This window comes from Ceratotherium simum, chromosome 30 (assembly GCF_057802395.1).
Source record: "Ceratotherium simum simum isolate JZ-2026a chromosome 30, ASM5780239v1, whole genome shotgun sequence".
In the NCBI taxonomy this organism is placed as follows: domain Eukaryota; kingdom Metazoa; phylum Chordata; class Mammalia; order Perissodactyla; family Rhinocerotidae; genus Ceratotherium; species Ceratotherium simum.
Window position 1 is genome coordinate 37,171,070 of NC_141929.1, and position 14,438 is coordinate 37,185,507.

Sequence of the window (14,438 nt, forward strand, 5' to 3'; positions counted from 1 at the left end):
AAGGGTTTAGCAAATACCGATGTCCACTCCTAGACCTCCTGATTCCAATGATTGGGGTGGAGACTGAGTGTTGGGACTTTTAAAGCTTTAGGTGTATCTAATGTGCAGCAAAATTTCAGAACCATTGGCTCCAAGTAGTGATAAGCAGAATTTTTTGAAAAATAGTATTGGTTTTCTAACAATATTCGTGATTTTATTCCTTAAGCTGAGTGATGAGAATATGACTTCGTTTTATTTAAATGATTCTTGATGAATTTTTGGGTATCTGAACTATTTTGTAATAAAATTTAAAACATTGATATTTGATTATTAAAAAATACAGAAATAATTGCAATGAGAGAATGTAAAACTTGGGTCGACTTTCTTGTATTTATTTAACGGTTTGCTAGTATTTGTCTTTTCAATTACATCCTGGGGGGAGGAGATCACACTATTTTAGTTCCCAGGGGTTCTAAAGGCCTTAATCTGTCCTCAGACCCTAGCCCTCCTCCTGGTCAAGTGCAGGGGACGACTTCAACACCAGCTGTGTGATATGGTTCACAGTGACAGCAGGTGGATGTACAGATCCAAGGAGGCAACAGTCCCACTGGCCCTGGCCCTGCCCTGCCTGTCTCGAGCTCTGGACACTCCGTTTTAAGAGAAACACTGCTAAATGAAGGCTCTTCAAAGGACAAACAGTGGGGGGCTTGAAAACCATGTTGGGAGAAGGAGGAAGGAAAAGGGAAGGGCTCAGCTTCAGTCTTCAGTTTCCTCAAGGGCTTCTTCTAGAAGTGGCTCCGGAGGGCAGCCCCAGGACCAGGAGATGTGGACATTCAGGTCATTGGAAAGGTCCCACAATAGAGTGGCTGTCTTGAGGGGCAAGGAGCTCCCCATGGCTGGAAACCTTTTTGGACTTTGACAGCTCTCCCCTGTGTAGGGTGAGGGGGCACTGGGTGTGTGAGAAGTTGGACTGGATAACTTCTATGGGGTGTATGACTCTGGGATGCAATTAAGAACACAATCATGTCTATGGCAGGGCTTCTCAAACTTGAATGAGCATCCGAATCACCTGGAGGGCTGAAACTCAGCTTGCCGGGCCTCACCCCATACTTTCTCATTCAGTAGGTCTGGGGCGGGGCTTAAGAATTTGCCTAACAAGTTCCCAGATGTTGCAGATGCTGCTGATCTGGGGACCACACTCTGAGAACGTGAAGGTTGGCCAAGATCACTGTGTCCCATAGGATCTAGACAGGAAGGGTTCAAACCCTCATTCTAATGTGATCCCCAAAGTTTCTGGGCATTTCCAGGGTACTTTTATTTTTATGACCTCTTTTGGTTCAGACCTCCTGAGCATCTCATGAAGCCATACAGACTCTCCTTTTCTCCGTCACACTGACCTGGAAGGAGAAACCAGCACTTTCCTTATTTCCTGTATATGTTGATGACCTCAGCGAAGTTTTGGGTCAAAAGAGGGGTTTCTACTCCAGGAACTCAACAACTTGCAATTGAATACCAAGCACCCACCTTCTTAAGGAGTCTCCATTTCCACCCCTTCAGGCTCCAGTCTCCTCTGTGCTGTGTGCCATTACCCTCTGGGTTTTCCCTGCCCCCACCTCCCAATTGCTGGACATGTGTCATGCAGAGCAGTTCACTTCTCGCTTAAATGCCTCTTCCTGCCAAACGAGTCATCAGGATCTCAGTCTACCTCAAGAGACGTATCAAGGCAGTTCTCTCAACAAAAACAGGTTCCACCCTATGATACAGTCTGCTGCCAGCAGTTCAGATCGTAAAATTTCACCCCATTATCCTAAATGTCCCCTATTCTAACTCCCTCTCATTTAAATAAGTCTATGCAATCTAACTACGTCATGGTCAGAAGCAACTTCAGAGATTGTCAGTCCAGATGTTCTTAGCCTGTGGTCCACAGACCCCTTAGGTAGAGTCAGGGGAACCCTGGATTTGAAGAGAAACAAAATTATGTCTTTATTTTTAGTAAGTGAAGTTGAACATGTCTGTTAACTATGAATGAGGCAACAAACTATGACACTATTGGTAGTATCTGTGACTTTGTCACCGACACAAATCACAGATAATCTCAAATCTCATTTCGACTGTTCACATATCTCAAAATATGACTTACATGCATCACTGCTTTGAAATTACAGTAGTTATTAGACCTACTGCAAGATCAAGTCATTTAATGCCTCACTATAGAAGCATCTATATTACAATATCCAATTGTGTGGGTTGTTAGAATTCTTTGTATTGAGGTCACATTGGTATGTAACATAAACTTCAGGTGTACATCATTATACTTCAACTTCTGTACATTATATTTCACCTTCTGTATATTTCAACCATCACCGAAAGTCTAGTTGCCGTCTGTCACCATACATGTGTCCCTTTACCACTTTTGCCTTCTCCTCAACCCCTTTCTGTCTGGTAACCATCAATCTGTCCTCCAAATCTATGTGTTTATCTTCTACATATGAGTGAAGTCATATGGTAATTGTCTGTCTCCCTCTGACGTATTTCACTTAGCATAATACCCTCAAGGTCTATCCATGTTATTGCAAATGGCAAGATATCGTCTTTTTTATGGCTGAGTAATATTCCATTGTATATCTATATACCATATCTTCTTTATCCATTCATCTCTTTATAGGACCTTAGGTTGCTTCCAAGTCTTGGCTATTGTGAATAATGAACATAGGGGTGCATATTCCTTTCTGAATTAGTGTTTTTGTGTCCTTTGGATATAAATACCCAGAAATGGAATAGCTAGATCATATGGTATTTCTATTTTTAATTTTTTGAGGAGTCTTCACACTGTTGTCCGTAGTGGCTGCACCAATTTAAATTCTCACCAGCAATGTACGAGGCTTCCTTTTTCTCCGCAACCTCTCCAACACTTATTTCCTGTCTTTTTAATAATAGCCATTCTGATGGGTGTGAGGTGATATCTCATTGTACTTCTGATTTGCATTTCCCTAATAGTGATGTTGAACACCTTTTCATGTGCCTGTTGGCCACCTGTATATCTTCCTGGAAAAATGTCTGTTCATATCCTCTGCCCATTTTTGATCAGGTTGTTTATTTTTTCTTTGTTGAGCTGTATGAGCTCTTTATATATTTTGGATATTAACTCCTTTTCGGATATATGATTTGTGAATATTTACTGCCAATTGGTGGGTTGTCTTTTGTTTTGTTTCCTTCGCCATGCAGAAGCTTTTTAGTTTGATGTAGTTCCATTTGTTTATTTTGTCTTTTCTTTCCCTTGCTTGAGGAGACATGATATTTAAAAAGATATGCTAAGACTGATGTCAGAGAGCGTACTGCCTATGTTTTCTTCTAGGAGTTCTATGGTTTCAGGTCTTACATTCAAGACTTTAATCCATTTTGAGTTAATGTTTGTGTGCGGTGTAAGACAATGGTCTTTCATTCTTTTGCACACGGCTGTCCAGTTTTCCCAACACCATTTATTGAAGAGACTTTCCTTTCCCCATTGTATGTTCCTGGCTCCTTTGTCAAAGATTAGCTGTCCATAAATGTGTGGGTTTATTTCTGGGCTCTCATTCTATCTCATTGATCTGTGTTTCTGTTTTTCTGCCAGTATCATGTTGTTTTGATTTCTTTAACAGTATATTTTGAAATCAGGGATTGTGATACCTCCAGCTTTGTTTTTTCCCTCAAGATTCCTTTGGCTTTTTGGGGTCTTTTGTTGTTCCGTATACATTTTAGGATTCTTTGTTATATTTCAGTGAAAAATGTTGTTAGGATTCTGATTGAGAGTGCATTAAATCTGTAGATTGCTTTAGGTAATACAGATATTTTAACTGTGTTAATTCTTCCAACCCATACAGAAGGAATATGTTTCCATTTCTTTATGTCTTCTTCAGTTCTTTCAGCAATGAATTATAGTTTTCAGTGTACAGGTCTTTAACCTCTTTGGTTAAATTTATCCCTAGGAATTTTATTATCTTTGTTCTGATTGTAAACTATCTTTCTCTCAGTTCATTGTTAGTGTACAGAAATAGTGACTGAAATTTGTATGTTGATCTTCTATCTTGCAAGTTTACTGTATATTTTAATCATTTCTAATAGTTTTTGGTGGATTCTTTAGGATTTAGCAACAGTTTTCTTCTTCTTTTCCAATTTGGATACCTTTTATTTCTTTTTCTTGTCTAATTGCTCTGGCTAGGACTTCCAATACTATGTTGAATAAAAATGGCGAGAGCAGACATCCTTGTGTTCTTCCCATTCTTAGAAGCATAGCCTTCACTTTTTCACTATTGAGTATGATATTTTCTGTGGGTGTGTCATATATGGCCTTTATTACGTTGAGGTACTTTCCTTCTGTACCCATTTTATTGAGAGTTTTTATCAGAAATGGATGTTGAATCTTGTCACATGCTTTCTATGCATCTATTGAGATGTTCATGTGCTTTTTATTCTTCATTTTGTTCGTGTGGTGTATCACATTGATTGATTTGTGGATGCTGAACCATCCCTGTGTCCCTGGGATAAATCCCACTTGATTGTCATGTATGATTCTTCTAATGCATTGTTGTATTTCATTTGCTAGTATTTTGTTGAGAATTTTTGTATCTATGTCCATCAGTGATATTGGCCTGTAATCTGGTTTTGGTATCAGGGTAATGTTGGCCTCCTAAAATCAGTTAGGAGGCATGTCATCCTCTTCAATATTTTGGAAGAGTTTGAGAAGGATAGGTATTAAATCTTCCTTGAATGTTTGGTAGAAAACACCAGAGAAGTCACCTGGTCCTGGACTTTTGTTTTTTTCCCAGAGGTTTTTGATTACTGTTTCAGTCTCTTTGCTTGTGATTGGTCTATTCAGATTCTCTATTTCTTCTTGATTCAGTTTTGGGAGATTGTATGATTTTAAGAATTTATCTATTTCTTCTAGATTATCCAACTTGTTGGCATGTAGCTGTTCATAATATTCTTTTATAATTCTCTGTATTTCTGCAGCATCCATTGTAATTTTTCCTCTTTCATTTCTGATTTTATTTACTTGAGTCTTCTCTCTTTTTTTGTTAGTGAATCTAGCTAAAGGTTTGTAAATTTTGTTTATCTTTTCAGAAAACTGGCTCTTAGCTTCATTGGTCCTTTCTATTGTCATTTTAGTTTCTATTTCATTTATTTCCACTCTGATTTTTATTATTTCCTTCCTTCTACTGACTTGGGCTTCATTTGTTCTTCTTTTTCTAATTCTTTGGGGTGTAGTGTTAGATTGTTTGTTGAAATTTTCCTTCAGGTAGGCCTGTATTGCCATACACATATCTCTTAGAACAGCTTTTGCTGCATCCCATAGACTTTGGTATGTTGTTTTTCATTTTCATTTGTCTCCAGGTACTTTTTGATTTCTCCTTTGATTTCTTCATTGACCCAACAGTTTCTCAGCAGCATATTGTTTAGTCTCCACATATTTATGGCTTTTCCAGCTTTCTTCTTGTCACTGATTTCTGGTTTCATACCATTTTGGTCAGAAAAGATGCTTGATATGTTTTCAGTCTTCTTAAATGTATTGAGACTTGTTTGGTCTCCCAACATATAGTGTATCTTTGAAAATGTTCCATGTGCACCTGGGAAGAATGTGTGTTCTGCTGCTTTTGGATGAAATGTTCTATACATATCTAGTAGGTCCATGTGGTCTAGTGTTTCATTGAAGATGAATGTTTCCTTGCTGACTCTGTCTGGATGATCTATCCATTGATGTTAGTGGGGTATTAAAGTCCCCTGCCATTATTGTGTTGCTGTCAATTTCTCCCTTTAGGTCTGTTAATTGTTGCTTTATATACTTTGGTGCTCCTATGTTAGGTGCATATATATTAATAAATGTTGTGTCTTCTTGGTGGAATGTCCCTTTTATCATTATATAATGTCAATCTTTGTCTCTTGTTATCTTTTTGCCTTGAAGTCTATTTTGTCTGATATAAGTATGGCTACACCCACTTTCTTTTGGTTGTCATTTGCTTGGAGGATCACCTTCCATGCCTTCAGTCTGAGCCTATATTTGCCTTTAGGGCTGAGATGGGTCTACTGGAGGAGCATATTGTTGGTTCTCATTTTTAATCCATTCAGCCGGTCTGTGTCATTTGGTTGGTGAATTCAATCCATTTAAATTTAGAGTGATTATTATTATTTTTTTGTGTGAGGAGATCAGCCCTGAGCTAACATCCGTGCTAATCCTCCTCTTTTTGCTGAGGAAGACCGGCCCTCAGCTAACATCTGTTGCCAATCCTCCTCCTTTTTTTCTTCCCCAAAGCCCCAGTAGATAGTTGTATGTCATAGTTGCACATCCTTCTAGTCGCTGGATGTGGGGCCGCGGCCTCAGCATGGCCGGACAAGTGGTGCATCGGTGCACGCCCGGGACCCGACCCCAGGCCACCAGTAGCGGAGCACGTGCACTCAACCGCTAAGCCACCGGGCCGGCCCTTAGAGTGATTATTAATATATGAGGGCTAAATATTGTGATTTGATCTTTTGTTTTCTGATTGTTTTTCCTTGTGTTTCTGTCTACCATTTAAGTTTTGTGATGTGTTTTCTCAGTTTCCTGGTTTTTTATGCTTTGTGACTCTGCTCTGATTTTTTGCTTTGTAGTTACCATGTGGTTCATATAAAGGATCCCATAGATGAGATAATCCTTTTTCTACTGAAAGTATTTCATCTCCATTAGCCTATGCAGCCTCCATCATTTACCTCTTCATCTTCCATGTTTTTGTTGTCACAAATTTTCCTTTTTGTATTGTAAGTTTCTTACCAAATTGAAGTAGTTATAGTTATTTTTGATGCTTTCTTTCCCCTTTAGCCTTTACATTATAATTAATTGTTTAGTAACCTATTCTGATATATGGTTAAAATTTTGATTCTTTCTATTTATCATCCTGCTCAAAGCTTTGTGTACATTTGCTTTTTGTTTCAGGCAGAAGTGCTCCTTTCAATACTTCTTGTAAGGTAGGTCTAGTGGTGGTGAACTCCCTCAGCTTTTGTTTCTGGGAAAGCCTTTATTTCCCCTTCATATCTGAAGGATAACTTTCCTGGACAGAGTCTTCTTGATGGACACTTTTTGTCTTTCAATATTTTGAGTATATCACTCTACTCTCTCCCAGCCTGCAGAGTTTCTGCTGAGAAATCTGCTGGTAGCCTAACGGGGGTTCCTCTGTAAGTTATTTTATTCTCTGTGGCTGCACTTAATATTCTTTCATCACTGACTTTTGACAGTTTTAATATAATGTGGTTCGAGAAGATCTTTTTGCTTTGAGATCATTAGGTGTTCTATTCACTTCATGTACTTGTGTATCCAGTTTCTACCCCAGGTTTAGGAAGTTCTTAGCTATTATTTCTTTAAATAAGCTCTCTGCTCCTTTATCCCTCTCTTCTACTTCTGGCTTACCCCATTTCCTTATGTTGCTTTTCCTAAATGAGTCATTTATTTCTTGTAGAATTTCTCTATTTTAAAAAAATCTTAGTTCTCTTTCACTTCCACCTTAATCACTTCTAGATTTGTATCTTCGGGGTCACTAATTCACTCTTCCATATGATCAGCTCTATTTCCAAATCTTTCCACTTTATTTTTCATCTAATTGTGTTTTGCAGCTCCAGAATTTGTTTGGTTGGATTTTTTTTCCCTACTATCAACCTTTATTTGATCTGTATCACTGGATTTTTTTTTTTAAATAACAGTTTCAGCGTCTTTGGTGAAGTACTCCTATTTGTTAACTTTATTCCTGAGATCATTGAAATGTCTTTCTGAGTTTTCTTATAGCTCATTGAGTTTCTTCCTGACAGCTATTTTGAATTTTCTGTCAGTTAGATTGTAATATTCCGTCTCTTCAAGTCTGGTTTCTGGAGAGTTGTCATTTTCTTTTCTTCTTCTTCTTTTTTTTTGTTTTGCTGTTTTTTTTATTGTGAAATTTTTGTTGTACATTATTGTTTATCAATCACCATATAAGTGCATCCCTCCTCCCCTTGCGCCCAGTCCCCAGCCCCCTATCCCCTGATAACCACCAAACAGTTCTATCTGTCCATGTGTTGGTTTATCTTCCACATATGAGTGAAATCATGCACTGTCTGTCTTTCTCTTTCTGGCTTATTTCACCTAACATAATACCCTCCAGCTCCATCCATGTTGTTGCAAATGAGACAATTTTGTCTTTTCTTATGGCTGAGTAGTATTCCATGGTATATATGTAGCACATCTTCTTTATCCAATCATCAGTTGAGAGACACTTGTGTTGCTTCCATGTCTTGGCTACAGTGAAGAATGCTGCGATGAACATAGGGGTGCATAAGCTTCTTTGGATTGTTGATTTCATGTTCGTTGGGTAGATACCCGGTAGTGGGATAGCTGGATCATGACGTATTTCTATTTTTAACTTTTTGAGGAATCTCCATACTGTTTTCCATAGAGGCTGCACCAGTTTGCATTCCCACCAGCAGTGGATTAGGATTCCCACTTCTCCACATCCTCTTCAGCATCTGTTGCATTTTGTCTTGGTGATTATAGCCATTCTAACAGGTGTAAGATGATATCTTAGTGTGGTTTTGACTTGCATTTCCCTGATGATTAGTGATGTTGAGCATCTTTTCATGTGCCTATTGACCATATCTTCTTCTTTGGAGAAGTGTCTGTTCATTTCCTCTGCCCAGTTTTTGATTGGGTGGTTTGTTTTTTTTGTTATTCAATTGTGTGAGTTCTTTATATATTATGGAGATTAATCCTTTGTCAGATATATGGTTTGCAAATATTTTTTCCCAGCTGGTGGGTTCCCTATTCATTTTGATCCTGGTTTCATTTGCCTTGTAGAAGCTCTTTAATCTGATGAAGTCCCACTTGTTTATTTTTTCTTTTATTTCCCTTGTCTGAATAGGAGAGTTGTCATTTTCTTACAGTGCTACCGTGTTACTGTAGTTCTTCATGGTGCTTGATGAGTTGATCCTCTGCTGGTGCATTTGTGGTAGTAATTATCTTTCTTATTTGTGTAAGGCTTAGGTTACTTTGGTTCTGAGCTGCTTCTGGTTGTATCTGAGAGCCTGCACTTTCCACCCTCCACTGCCTCTGCCAGAGACATCGTCAGTGCCCTCCTTGTGCTGCTTGTGCCTCTGAGGTTGCTGGAGCCTTGCTGTTTATGATGTCGCTGAAGTCGCAGGTGTCACAACAGGGGTCACAAAGCTGCAAGCACCTCTGCTGCTCCTTGGGCCACCTGGGTCATGTTCCCCCATTGGCTCTCTGCTGGCTCTCCAAGGGCTTGGGAGCTGCTGCCACGTGCACCAACTGCATTGCCACCCCCAGGTTATCTGAGGGTGCTGGCAGCACCACTACCAGGGACACCATGTTCACAGGTACTGCTATTGCTGCCAGGGCCCTGGGGTCTAGTAGGCAGCCCCCACTGCTAAGTAGGGCTGGTGTTGGGGGTGCTGCCACCGGGGGCTGAGTCATGGGTACGGTTGAAGTGTCAGGTCGCAGGCATCACCCACCACTGCTGGGGGAGGCGTAGTGGCTAAGCTGCGAGTCCCACTGCGTTTGCTGAAGCCGAGGGTTGCAGGCACCACCTGCCACTACTAAGTGAGGGATGGGGGCTGAGCCGCAAGTGCCATTGCTGCTCTTGTAGCCTCTGGTCTCTGGGGCTGGTGCACTTTTCCAAACCTCAGGTAGGGTCACCCATCGCCATTGCTGGAAGTATCTGAGTCTTGCATACTACCCTCACTGCTGGAAGGGCCGGTGTCAGAGGTACTGCCATCAGGGGAGGGGGATGAGAGCGAATCACACGTAACTCACAGTTCCCAAGTCTCTGGTCACAAGCCCACAGTGATTCCTGGCACCTCTGGGAGCACGCACTGCCTGGATTCCTGAAGCCTCTGTTCATGGGCAACACCTCACATCCTCGGGCCTCTGTATGCAGGCCCAGCCACAGATCCTAGAACCTCTGGTCTCGGGAATTGCACCTCCTGCTCCCCTATTTCCACTGCCTCGAGGAGGCCTAGTCCATCCACATTCAGATGTATAGATGTATGGATCTCTCAGGGGCTCTGGTGTGCCATGCAGAGAGTCCTCTGCTGGTGAATGGATGTCCCTACTGGTTGTAACTTAGAGGGGAATGATAAAGGGAATAACTCACTCTGCCACGATGCTGACGTTACCTCTCCAAGTATCTTTGTTGTACTATTTTGATAACCATCTTTCAGTGTAATTGGTTTTCTTTGCAAACCTATGTACTTTACTTTATGCTTCAGAAACATTATTTTGAGAACACACTATACTACCAAAGAGATCTATGGCACAAAAAAGGTTAAGAACCCGCATCTAGCTCAGTTCTTTGATTCACAGGGGAAAGCTGAGTTCCAGACAGAGACGATGTCTTGCCCACAACTACATCACTGGCTGTTAACAGACTGTCCTGGGACTCAAATCTAAAACAGGGAGGAAAGGAAGTGAGGAGGAGGGCCAGGCAAGCAGCAAGGGCTGGGATAAAGGCCTCACCCCAGCACTTTGTTCAGGTACAGTCTGCTCAGAGCAGGGGAACAGGCTGGCCACCTCCCACCAGTTCTAGATCTGATGCCTGGGCAGCCCCTACCCACTTCTTGCCCCCATTGCAGCAACTCTGGGTGGTTCAAGGCAAAACCATTTCCCAGTACAATTTTTTGATTCAGTAATGACGTTCCTTGCTAAATCCCTGCTTCCCGAATGCTTTGTCATCTGTGCTGTACTCTAGTGACAACTGTACTGATCCAGAAACTTCTGTTCCCATATGAGGGACTCAGTTCCACTCGGCATTCACTGAGATGCTCCCCACACCCATCAATATACTTCGTGATTCTGGGGTTGTTTGATGCACAATTTAGAGCTTACAGAGCACTTCCACAAACATCATTTCACATAAAACGCATGCCAAGAGATTGTGCGCCGTTGCTAGAGATGGCTAAGAGTTTTCACTCTGACCTCCTTAACAATTAGTGTGAGGAAGGAGATGAGATGTATTACAAGATCTTCATGACCCAACCATTTAAAGAAAAAATTTAATTTCTCACAATAAGCACAGTTTTCCTGGTCCTGAGAATGGAAGGTCATGTTTTCCACGTGTGGGGCGAGTTTGTATACACAGACTCAGCTCTCTGAGCCGGTGCACTTGCTCAGGTCTTCAAGCTGCAAGTGGTGGAGCTCAGGCCAGAACATGTTTTCTGCCTGAGAACATGTTTTGCTCTTTATCGGAGGGCTTGTTCTCTAATTGTTGCAGCGTGCATTTCTGGTTCACTAATCTATGTTTCTTCCACTTACTGCTTTAAATGCCCATTCAAATTCCAAGTATTTTCAAGACTCATTTGACATGAACTTTATTTGGTCTTCCTCCTGTATGCTCTCCTTAGTTCACTAGGCAAACAAACAAAAATGAAAAACCCAAACCCCTTCCTTTAGCAGACACTCTGAGTGCTTCTACTGGACAGATTCCAACAGCAGCCCTGAAGGTAGAATTCTTATTTCTCGGGAGATTCTGCTAATTTAAAAAAGTTACTCACAAATAATACCTACTGTTAATTCAGTGTTTAGTATGTTCCGGAAACTATGTTAAGCACATCACTTACTTTATCTAATTCTCAATTAATTTACAATGCTTTGAAATCAGTGTTCCCATTTTGTAGTTGGAGAAACTGAAAGACAGAGACTTTGAGCTCAGATCTGATTCAAGATCCTACTCTTAATCACCATATACTATCGATTCTGTGCAGCTCCACACGCTGATTTCCGTGTGCTTCTGGGGTCTATGAGCCTGGTCTCTCTCTGTCTCTGTTTCTCTCTCTCTCCCCCCTTCCCTCCCTCCCTGTGTGTCTCTTTCTATATATATATACACACACACATGCATGTATATTTTTAAAATTTATTAAAAGAATTTTTTTTGACATTCATTGAGCTCATGTCTTCTAAGGTTCACTGAAGACATGCTGGTGAAGGGCAGGAATAGGGAGGATTCAGACAGAGACTCACTTGGTACTAAAGGTCTCAGAGAACCTCAGAGCCGGGAAAATTCTCTGGAGGAATGGTCGTGAAGCTGAGCACCACCATCATTATTTGGGCACACAGACTCCTGATGTTCGCACATAGACTGACTTACTAATGGTGTGCAGGATATACATGTACATCACTGTACTAACATATTTCTTAATGAAAAATAGAATTTTTATAAGGAGGAGGGAAAATATAGAAAGGACTTCTAACGTTTTCTTCCTATACGCAAGTGGATTCTCCTGCCACTACCCCACGAGGAGGTGTACGCCTGGCTGGACCGCGGTGCACTGACCTTCCATGAGCGTATGCAGTATTTGGCACAAGAGTTTGTCTACTCTTTTCTTAAGGACTCCGTTGGGCAGAGACTGCACCACCCCTCTCCATCATTCCACTCCAGAATCTGTAGCCCAATGGGGCGAACAATCTTCTTTATGTACTACCACAATACTGTGTGTCTTGCTGGACATCCACCTCTGCCACACCCTCCATGAACATGGAGAAAAACTGCTGATCATTCTCTTTCTATTAACTCGACAGCGTTTGAATCTGTTTGTAAATTGTGACAGTGTGTCTGTGCTGTGTTTCTAGACCTCCTGGGGTGGTTGTGAAGATCAAGTGATCAAAGGATGAAGAACTCCGGGATACCCAAGGGGTCTGCAAATGTCAAGTGATATTATCAGCAGTGATTTGCATTTACAGAGGAATAAAATGGGACTCCTTAGACATGCATCAAGAAAGCCTCTGTTGGCCCAGCCCACTCCCGAGGCCAGGGGACCTTCCTCCTAGGACCTGTTTTGCTACACTGAAGCTGACCACAGACCCTCCCCATTGCCCACCTCCCTTTTGGGCATGAAAAGAAGTATCCCCTTGGGTGAGCAGCCTGCTCCGTGAATTACATCACCAGGAAGTGGAGGAGCTCGAGACAGCCAGCAGGGGGAGGAAGTGACTAGGATCAGAGCAGGGAAGAGGATGGGCAGGCTTGAACTACTACAGCAAAATGTGTCATGAAATCCATGTGAGTTAGGAGGAGAAGGTCTTCTAAGGTGACTAAATAATTCTTAAAAATGAATCAAGACTTGTTTTTTCTGAATTTAGAGATTCTGCTCCCTCCCAACCGTTCCCTGGCCACCGTAGAATCCTTCAGATAACTCGGAGCTGAATCATTGTGCCCAACGTGTCCTGAGCAAGGCACCGTGGCCAGGCATTTTATTAAAGGGACTCGAGAAATCAGAAAAGATCTGTGCTCCAGAGTTGGCAAAACCTGGAGTGAGATAAACAGGAAACTTTTATAAGCTGCAGTTAGCTGTTAGCGCCAGTCCAACACTTACCTTTTGTTCAATTCAAGAAAAACACAAATGGAGCTCAAATTGCCTTTTATTTTCGTTAAATAAATGGGGAATGAATAAGTGAGATCTCTGTTTTGAAGATGAGATTCTCCTCCTGCCCCCTGACCTGAGAGTTGCTTTACCTCTGCAGGAACAGGGAGGAAATGCATGCCTTCAGGGAGGTGGGTCCCTGGACCAGGAGTCAGGAGACTTGGCTACTGGTCTCAGCCTTGCCCCAAGGACACCATGGAAAGCCTTCTGTTCCTTGGTCTCCTTATCTGTAGAATGGGGGCTAGGGGAGGACTTTCTCCTGCTCTGATATGAAGCTGTGATGTGACAGGCTGGGAGGGGATGGCGGTGCAAGCACATTGCATGGGCTCTGACTGTCCTATCCCGGGAGGGGGCAGTACACTCTAGTGTGGGCAGAGGGAATGTTGGTCCCCCAAGTTCTCTGCAAGGGTCTGGTGGGAGTGGCAGTTGATTGGGCAGTTGGAGAGGAGAGCTCCATGCAGGTGGGACAGGGAAGAGCAATCTGAGGTTTGTGGAGTGAAGGAAGCCCAGCACCTGGCAACAGGCCCCGCCCTCCGAGCCCCGTGACTCCTGACCCCTCCTCCTCTCTGTCTTGTCCTCAGGACACTAGTGTTTCCTGCCCAGGTACAGCTTCCCTCTGCATCAATCAGCCCCCAGGTAGTACTTGCGGATGTTGTCTCTCATCCTCAGGACAGGCTGTGGTGGGTGACACCGCGTCAAAAGTGACTGCCCATGTGAAAGGAAGCAGGGACCTGGGGCCTCCCAGAGTGGAAGGGAGGCCTGGGGCACCTCTGTATTTGGAGCCCCCTGGGATTGTAAAAGAAAAAGTAGAAATGGCAAGACAGGATTCCCAAATCTGTGATATACAAAAGCCTACACTGAACAAATGAAGTCTTTTCTCTCTCTCTCCCTCTCCCACACACACACACTGCACTGGTTCACAATTTAATCACAGAATTTGATAAAATGCTTGATTTTATGGTGCACTCCGGTGTGGTTCACTCAGGTCTAAAATGGGAGATCTCATCTTTCTTCAATCTTGTCAGAACATCTCTGTGAATGAATGGGTGACATTTGGA